The 7,500-nt window shown below is 36.6% G+C and overlaps 1 protein-coding gene and 2 pseudogenes across 1 annotated transcript in view; 2 read left to right on the top strand and 1 right to left on the bottom strand.

Moving 5' to 3' along the window:
- LOC138011701 (melanocortin receptor 4-like) overlaps window positions 1-313 on the top strand; it is a 1,392-nt gene extending 1,079 nt beyond the window's left edge. Inside the window, exon 1 of the mRNA XM_068858837.1 lies at window positions 1-313. This exon is cut by the window's left edge and continues 1,079 nt beyond it. The gene's annotated coding sequence lies outside the window, so the exon portion shown is untranslated.
- LOC138010061 (cytochrome P450 10-like) overlaps window positions 1-7,500 on the bottom strand; it is a 31,570-nt pseudogene that overhangs the window by 22,919 nt on the left and 1,151 nt on the right.
- LOC138011702 (beta-4C adrenergic receptor-like) lies at window positions 1,401-2,698 on the top strand (annotated as a pseudogene).

Below are 7,500 nucleotides of genomic sequence, written 5' to 3'. Positions count from 1 at the left end.
CCAAAAGCTGTAGTTTAAACTAAGAGTGATACTCAGTTTAGTTCAAGTTTCTTGTACATATGTTAATGAAATTTCATTTTCTGGTGGAGTAACAACGGTTGTAAATCAAAACTGAAGTTACACTTTATTAACATTTCTTTGTAATCTTCAATGACGAGACGAAAAAACTGAATAAATGCCAATTCTACCTCGGGTGGACTGCATTATTTAAACATGATGGAGTTAGGATGAGCAGTACCCATGCAGAAATCCGAGAGATCTTTGTGGTGTTTGGATACAGAAAGGTAACATATCCTACGATACAAACCGCTCTGTTTTGAAATGTTCATGGCATCAGTCGCCATTTCCATTTATCCACATACTGTTTGTCATTCCAAACATGACAGGTCTACTTTGTGTGGAGAAATACATCACCTATAACGGCAGCTAGAAGTTTCCAGAATTTAAAAAATATTTTCTGAAATTAAAAATACTAGTTTCTAACCCAATAGCTGGATAATATTGTTGTGTTTAAAAACTCCTACATGTAAGTGTGTGACGCAAAAAATCATTCTTTGCTGGTAAAAACAGCTGCTCAGCAACTTAAATTGCACTTCCACTGAAGTCGATACCTCAGTGATGGGATGTTTGACAAATTAAAAAGCGTGAATTTTGATCATATATTTTCAGCTTGTTGTTAAACTCACGCTTCCACAGTATCGTGTTGCTATTGCAGAGTAATGACTACAGCAAAAGTTTGTAAACTCTCAGGGGCACCCAACGAGAATATTGTTCAAAACCACTTAAAAATACAGTTGTTAAACGTATTTTAGTATTTAAACGGTAGATATAGGCATTTTACTCCTCCTTTTAGATCGAACATGTTTTTAGTTGTATCGGACATCTTTGAGCAAACTGTCCTGTTTTGAAATGTTCGTGATATCAGTCGTTTGTCCTAATTCATTGAGTCTTTCAAAACATGTCTGCTTTGGGTTGAATAATAAATTACTTATAAGAATAACAGAACGTTTCCCGTATTAAGAAAAGAATTTCATGTATTAACGAAAAATCGAAGCTGAGAGCCCAATAGCACAGTTGACTATAAATTTGTATCTTGTTCCTTTTTCGATATTTATCATAAGACATAAAATCGTTAATATTCCTAAATTGTGGAAAGAAGTCAGTCTTTAGCAAAAAAAACCATCTGCTCGGCTGGTTAAATTGCTTTATTTTCCATGCAAATACACCATATTCGTATTCTCAGTATTGGATTGGAACTAGCTTGCAATGGAAGCTAATGTGGGGTATATATTAAAAAGTATTTGCATTTGAAAAGGTTCCCCCGCATTAGCCTCCATTGCAAGCTAGTTCCGGTCCAATACTGAGATTATGAATATGGTTTATTGGTACCTAGTGGATGGCATGTATAGTAAATTAAAAAGCATAAATTTTGATCAAGACATTTGAGCTTGTAACATCACGCCAACACGAACAGATGCATGTAGCCACGGAGTGATGGCTACAGCAAACGCTTCTCGACACGAAAAGCAGAACGATTCTACGACTTTTGAATAAATTTTTTGCTCGTCAAATTTAAGTGGTGAAATACACGGCCAGTTGACATTTATCTCAGCTTTAAACGCTTTTCTGTCTATTACTGCATTTCTTGGAAACACTTTGGTTCTAATTGCTCTCCGCAAGGAGTCGTCACTTCATACACCATCCAAAGTGTTGCTAAGAAACCTTGCAACAACTGATCTTTGCGTTGGTCTTATTTCGGAGCCACTCTATGTTACTTTATTGGTGACTAAATTGCAGGAACATTGGAATATTTGTCTCTACTTATTGGACCCAGTTTTTGTTACAAGCACCATTTTGTGTGGGGTGTCTCTGTTGACAGTTACTGTGATAAGTGTGGACAGACTTCTCGCCCTGTTGTTGCGTCTGAAATACAGACAAGTTGTAACTTTGAAGCGAATCAACCTTGTCGTAATTACATGTTGGGTTGTGTCCATTGTCTCTTCATCAATGAGGTTTTATTCGGATCCCATAATAACCTCACGGTACACCAATATAGTTGTTTCACTATGTTTACTAACCTCGATCTTCTGTTACGCGAAGATTTTCGTCAACCTTCGTCATCATCAACTCCAAGTACAAGACCAAGTTCAACAACTGAACCAAACCAATCAATTGAACATAGCGAGATACAGGACGGCAGTTTTCACTGCACTGTGGTTGCAATTTACCTTAGTCGTTTGTTATCTACCACAAGTAATACCAGTAACTTTGATCATTCATTCGGAGCCGTCTTCATCTGTTGCTCTCGCTTGGAGTTACACATTTACTTTAGTTTTCTTAAACTCCTCATTAAACCCGATTCTTTACAGCTGGAAGATAGAAGAAGTGAGGCAAGCAGTGAAGGACACACTCAGACAACTACTTTGTTGTTAATCAAGTAAGCTCATATGGAAATATATCATCCTTAGCCTATCGCGAAAAAAAAAAACGATGGTTAACGAATAAGATTATTCTCCAATAGGTGTAGTTTAACCTAAGAGTGATACTCAGTTTAGTTCAAGTTGCTTGTATGTTAATAAAATTTCATTTTTTGGTGGAGTAACAACGGTTGTAAATCAAAAGTGAAGTTGTACTTTATTAACATTTCTTTGTAATCTTCAATAGCGAAACGAAAAAACTGAATAAATGCCAATTCTACCTCGGGTGGACTGCATTATTTAAACATGATGGAGTTAGGATGAGCAGTACCCAAGCAGAAATCCGAGATGAGAGATCTTTGTGGTGTTTGGATACAGAAAGGTAACATATCGTACGATACGAACTTCTCTGTTGTGAAATGTTCATGGCATCAGTCGCCATTTCCATTTGTCCACATAAGATTTGTCATTCAAAACATGACATGTCTACTTTGTGTGGAGAAATACATCACCTACAACGGCAGCCAGAAGTTTCCAGAATTTAAAAAATATTTTCTGAAATTGAAAATACTAGTTTCTAGCCCAATAGCTGGATAATATTGTTGTGTTTAAAAACTCCTACATGTAAGTGTGTGAAAAAAATCATTCTTTGCTGGTAAAACCAGCTGCTCAGCAACTTAAATTGTACTTCCACTGAAGTCGATAGCTCAGTGATGGGATGTTTGACAAATTAAAAAGCGTGAATTTTGATCATATCTTTTCAGCTTGTTGTTAAACTCACGCTTCCACGGTATCGTGTTGCTATCGCAGAGTAATGACTACAGCAAAAGTTTGTAAAGACAAAAAGCAGAACTATTTTACTCCGTTTGAACAACTCTACGGCTCACCAGATTTACTCGGTAGCATAAAAACTATCTTCAACCTGCTCTCTTTTTGAAATATTTTAGCCACAATTATTGTTTGCTTGCTTAAACATCGTCTTTCAAACTTGTCAGTTTTCTTTGTGTTGGGGAATAAATTATTTCGTGCGCGCTAATAAGATGGATCACTTACTCCTATTTTTGTCCCGTTTTCAATTTTTACTATCAAACAAGAAAAAATAAAGTACTCCTAATCCCGAGTTAAAAAAGGCAAGTCTTTGGCAGTCAAACCAGCTCCATCTCTTGTTTGTCTAAGCTGCTAGTTCATATATGGCGTATTTGACAAATGTTCTGGCTGGTATGTCAGATTATAAGTTGTGTTTGTTTTCTTTTTCTTTTATATGTATCTTGGTATTTAAGTGTAATGTAAACTTCAATAAAAGTAAATAAATTTAAAAAAATAAAAAATAAGAATAATTCGACAAATGAAGAAAACAAATGAAGGAAATAAAAAGAAAAAAAAAGTTAAGCATAAGTTTTAATTTGATCAAGGCTTTCCATCCTGTAGTTAACTTATGGCTGCAGGGCTGAATGGCAACAGCAAATGTTTCTGACGACAAAAAGCAAAACATGGTTACGATTTTTACACAACTCTACTGCTCACAGATCTTAACCGCTGGAATACACGACCAGTTGAAGTGACGTCACTCGTCACCAATCCCTCATTGCGCGATCAACTTCACTGGGCATGACCAAAGCGGGAGCTTCAAAGTTCGATACGTTTATACATGTTATGGTGATACCAAAACCGTATCACAAAGATGGAAATTTCTGTAGTAAAATTTTACCACCTGATGTCGAATTCAGAAATTATTGACATTCCGGAGAAATGCAGGGAAAAGTGCCTTTTCGTTATTAATATGTTATATAGATTCGGGTTCTCAAGTTAAAACATAAGTTATGAAACGTGGAACTTGGCTACTAAGTGATAATACTTGTTTGAGCTGAAGATATACTCCTGGGGACTCCCCACAACTGTGACAACTGCGCATTATTTTTTTGACACTTTCGGAATCAATTTCAATTGGTAAATGACGCTCTTACCCAATAACATCAGAATTATGGTTAAAACCTCATTTTAGCAGATGATCTTCCGGATGTATTCAATTGTTAATAAAATGCTGAAGAGACGGAGATATAGCTGCTAAAGATTACGGTCTCCGGGCTGAAAATTCGCTTCATATTTAACAATTATTCCATGAGCGCGCGTTGGATAAGAGATGATAGATAGCCAACGAGGCGCGTAGCGCCGAGTTGGCTATTATCATCTCATATCCAACAAGCGCGAGTGGAGTAATTGTTTTATGAAAAACGCCCCCAAAATATAGCAAACAAGACTACAACAAAAATAAAAAGGCCCAAAAACTCTCGCGTATGCTTTCCGTGTTTGTAGATCATGGTATAATGGCTCATAACCCATGATTGCTTAGCCAATCAAAACTCTTGAATTGCATTATCCAATGATCCAGTTTTTAATAAATACGTATATCTATTTGGAACCGCCAGTCGCCGTGTTTAAAATTGCACCGGAAGTTAGATATTCAATCGCTTAACCAATCACAAAGGCGTGATGGTAAACTCTTTTATTTTACGACCAATCCGAAAGGTGTCAAGATTCTGGGCTACGAGCAGGTGACTCGTATCAGGCGTTTTTTTTCTTCAGTCCCCTTCTGTTGAAAACTGAGAACGCCTGATCACAGGTTGTGTATTTATCGCCAGTTTTACAGAAATGCTCCCTTCAGTAAAAGGGTAAAAAAAAGTGGAAAGTAAAAGGGTAAAAAAAAGTGGATATGATCTTCAATTTTCCCGCAGAGGAGCTTTTTTTCTCAAAGACATCGGGAATTAATATCGATAACGTTAAGTACACGCGATATCATGACGTGATATAAGTTGTCAATCAGCACTATTTGTTCATGCAGTAAAAGGTCGTCTTTCAAAATATGACAGGTTTAATTTAAGTTGAGGAATAAATTACTTATAAGGTTAACAGGAAGTTTTCTGAATTGAAGAAAGATTTCGTGAAATGGATAATGCTAGCTTGCACATGTTGCAACCAAGTAATTCACTTGACTATGAAATTAATGTATATTTTTGCCCTTATCGCGGTATTCATCATGAAACAAAAATTGCTACTACACCTAAACTGTGGAAGAAAAGTCAGTCATTGGTAGTAAAACAATCTGCCAGCCTAGTTAAATTCAGTTTTACGAAATCTATTGTTCATGGATGTCACTTGTAATAAATTAAAAACATGAATTTTGATTGAGGCATTTCAGCTTGAAGTTAAAGTCGCGCCAACACTTCAGATAGTCATATCGCTGCGGCAGATTAATGGCTACAGCAAACGTTTCTGAAGACGAAAAGGAGATCACATTTATACGACGTTTCAACAACTATATTGCTCACGAGATTTAAGTGCTGGAATACACGGCCAGTTGACATTTATCTCAATTTTAAACACTTTTCTATCCATTACGGCATTTCTTGGAAATACTCTGATCATAGTCGCTCTTTGCAGCGAGTCTTCGCTTCATCTGCCGTCCAAACTCTTGCTGAGTAACCTTGCAACAGCTGATCTTTGTGTTGGTCTTACCGTAGAGCCTCTCGTTGTTGATTTTTTGGACAATGGAAAATTTGTCGCTTCTTATCTCAATAGCATTGTCAACCTATGGAATTGTACTTGTAACTCTGTGCCTAAGAGTAGCCTTTCCAGTATCAAAGTTTTTTAAAACTTTTTGAAACAAACTCTGACAAGCATTTTGCGAACAAGATTTGACGTGGCAAGCCCGTGCACTTGGTCTTTTGTGAGATCAAGGGCATGCCATCTTTCGTAGCGCACACTAAATTGTTCTTTTTGATATTCATATATGCTGACATTATTGTGTACTTTTTAGCCTTTTTAACTAAATTTTTTGCTTGGGCGGCACTTTGCATTGCATGGGTCCTTTGGTCTCGTTCGTGCTTAATAACAATAATGATAATGACTGACAAATTTCCATTCTTTTGTTTTAAGCTGATAAACAATAATAAACTGCATTTACACGCTGAAATTTTAAGCTATTGAGTGAGTGACGTCAATTTTCCCTAGATCCAACCCAATGAGATCCAGTCGGTCAGTTTTGAACGTGAGTAATAGCGGACCATGAAATCCAAAACTTATACTCAAAGTAAACAACCTTTGGATAAAAATCAAAGCTCAAAATTTTGCCGGGCAGATGTTAAGCAAACACACTTTCAAAATCTGAAGAAAAAAAGGACGTGATTTTTTTTATCATAGTACCACTTTAAGTACTACACTCCAGACACTATAGATATTTCAACGGAAAAAATAAGCGTCATAGGTACTTTAAGGGAATTTTACAGTACAGGACGTTTCCAACCAAACTGTAGTGACACCAATAACAATACAGAAAGGTATGACTTTTGATGGACGAACAAAAGAACCCAATGAGAGATCTTTTGTTTTCATCCACCAACATGGCGGCGATTACGTCACGTGAAACCCTCCTTTTATGGTCCAACATGGCGGCGATGACGTCACGTGAGAACATTTCGTACTTATAATAATCAGTTTATTCACTCCTTTCATAGTTAAAACTACAGAAGGGTCAGCAATTTCAAATTACATACAACGTCTAATATAAATCTAAATATAACTATCACTTACTCTCTGTGGTAAATCTCGACAACTCTCCTTCCAAGTCTGGAATGTAATCCATCTGGTCCGCAAGCTTCCTTCAGCTTCACAAATCTTGAAACAGCATCGTCGGCAACAGCGTTGAAGTTATCAAGATTTTCTTCTACAGTCTTTGGGCGCATCACTTTGGGAGAAATAATTTGTCTTAACCTGTGCCACTCTTCTCCATCCCTAAAATTAAAGACAAATCAAAGATGCGGTTTTTTTCTTGCAGACAGCACAAGGTTTGGAACAGGTTTCGTAACAACTAGCACTCACTTGTGTACGCCCAATTTTTATATCCAAGTCTAAGCATTTGAGACCTATTTCCAACAATAATGTTAGTGTTATATTAGGGTTAGCGTTAGGTTAAGGTAAGAGTAAATCCAATTAACTGCGCAAACCTTATTAATCTGCATGAGTTTCGTTTCTTGCGTTAAGTAAACGGTGATAATAAACAATAAACGTGAAGCAGGGAACTTTAGCA

The sequence above is a fragment of the Montipora foliosa genome, chromosome 7 (assembly GCF_036669935.1).
Source record: "Montipora foliosa isolate CH-2021 chromosome 7, ASM3666993v2, whole genome shotgun sequence".
Lineage (NCBI taxonomy): Eukaryota > Metazoa > Cnidaria > Anthozoa > Scleractinia > Acroporidae > Montipora > Montipora foliosa.
This window is presented reverse-complemented; position numbering and strand designations above follow the sequence as displayed.